Here is a 2,393-nt window from a genome sequence, read left to right as displayed (position 1 = left end):
TGGAGTATTGAAGTCCCCCAGTACTATTGTATTGGAATCTAAGTCTCCCTTTAAGTCCCTTAACATATCTTTTAAATAGACCGGTGCCCTGTAATTGGGTGCATATAGATTTATAATAGTTACATCTTCCTGTTGAATTGAACCCTTAATCATTATATAGTGCCCCTCTTTGTCTCTGTTAACAGTTTTTGTATTAAAGTTTATTTTGTCTGATATTAATATGGCTACACCTGCTTTTTTTTGTTTCTGTTGGCATGGAATATCTTTTTCCAACCTTTCACTTTCAGTCTGCATGCATCTTTGTGAGAGAGATATGTTTCTTGTAGTCAACAAATAGTTGGGTTTTGTTCCTTAAGCCAATCAGCCAATCGGTGTCTTTTAACTGAAGAGTTAAGTCCATGAACATTTAATGTGACTATTGATACATAGTGACTTTGCCCTGACATTTTCCCGGAGATATTTTCTAGTATATGCTTTGAGCTTCCCATGCTCTTTTACTGGTAGGTGTTCTTCCTTTACCTTCTTTCATATTGATGGCCGTGTTTCTGTGTTTCTGAGTGTAGCACATCTTTAAGTATCTTTTGCAGGACTGGACGAGTGGCGGCAAAGTCTTTCAATTTCTGTTTGCTATGAAAGGTCTTTATTTCACCTTCATTCACAAATGAGTGCTTAGCAGGATATAATATTATGGGCTGGCAATTTTTCTCTCTTAGCACCTGTGCTATGTCTTGCCATTCCCTCCTAGCCTGTAGTGTTTCTGATAAGAAGTCAGCTGTGAGTCTAATTGGAGATCCTCTGAGAGTAATCTGACGTTTCTCTCTTGCACATTTTAGCATCTTTTCTTTATGTTTCACTGTGGTGAGGTTAATTACAATGTGTTGTGTTGAGGATCTCTTTTGTTCATGTTTACTGGGGGTTCTATGAACTTCCTGTACAAGGATGTCTCTGTCTTTCTCCAAACCTGGAAAGTTCTCTGCTAGTGTCTCACTAAAAAGGCCTTCTAATCCTTTCTTCCTCTCCATGCCTTCAGGAACTCCTAGAACTCGAATGTTGTTTTTTTTAATAGTATCCTGTAGACTCCTGACAATATTTTTTAGATTTCTAATTTCCTCTTCTTTTATTTGGTTTGACTGTATGTTTTCCTGTGCTCTGTCTTCTAAGTCTGATATTCTGTCTTCTGCTTCACCCATTCTGTTTTTAAGGCTCTCTAATGTGTTTGTCATTTGATCTATTGAGCTCTTCATTACATTTTGATTTCTCTTCACTATCACACTTTCCTGTTCTACTAGTTTCTGCATTTCATTTTGATTCTTCCTTAAAATTTCATTTTCACAAGAGAGATTTTTCAAGGATTTCTGTAGTTCAAGGATTTGCTTTTGAAAAATTCTAAATGTTCTTATAAATTTTTTGAAATCCGTATCTTGCATTTCTTCTATCTCATCATCTTCATAATCTTGGCTTGGAGTGTTTTGTTTATTTGGAGGCGTCATAGTGTCATCGTTGATCTTGTTCCCTCGATTTTTGTCTTTGTTGCTTGGCATAGTTAATTCTTCAAACCTCACTGTGAGGATTTGTTTTTGTTTTTGTTTTTGTTTTTTTATACTATGTCTGTGTTAAGTGGACTGCCTGCTGTTGGAGGAGCCTTGGAGGCTTGAGATGGGTGTGGCCTGAGAGCTCTGCTTGGTTCTTCCGGGTTATGGGTGTGCAAAGGTTACACCCTCAGGTTATGCATGGTAAATCTCTCTCTATTTATTTATTTATTTATTTTATTTTTTAGTCAGGATGTAAGTAATACCGCATGGCTGAGCAGAACTGATGTTATTTAGCTTCTGATCTCCTGCTTCTACCCAAAGAGTCTGTGTGGGCTCAGTTTCTCCTGCGGACTCCCACTGGGTTGCCTAGTCTACTGAATTGTAGCCTTAGCTCTCCCCTTTTATTAAGTATATCCCAAGTGGGGCCTGCTCTTTGTCTCTTGCTCACCTTTGCAAGGTTGGCAGAGAGAGAAACTTGTCTGTACCAGTACCCCCTCCACCTTTTTTTTTTCCTTCTCTCCTGTATTCAGTATGGTGAATCCCTGCTTCAAAGCCCGCTTCCCTCTGAATTCTGTCCGCCGTTTCCCCACCAATGTCTCCAGTTACTGAGCTCACCTCCCCTTCCAGCGCCGATGTGTGGACTCAGAGCCCTGGGAATCCCTCCTCTCCCCGCTGGTGTCTGGTCACATCCACTCCCCTTCCTGTACGGGCGCGCAGACCCTGCGGCTCCCACGGCTTGGCTTCCGCGTGGTGGGTGACCTTGCTCTCCCAATAGGTCCTCCGAGTCACAGCCATTAGATCTGGAAGAGTTTCCTCTGCAATTTTTTCCTGATCCTTTTTCTGAGGCTACCGTAACTCCAC

The sequence above is a fragment of the Oryctolagus cuniculus genome, chromosome 8 (genome assembly GCF_051225735.1).
Source record: "Oryctolagus cuniculus isolate XC-2025 breed Fujian yellow rabbit chromosome 8, ASM5122573v1, whole genome shotgun sequence".
Lineage (NCBI taxonomy): Eukaryota > Metazoa > Chordata > Mammalia > Lagomorpha > Leporidae > Oryctolagus > Oryctolagus cuniculus.
Note: the sequence above shows the minus strand (reverse complement) of the source record.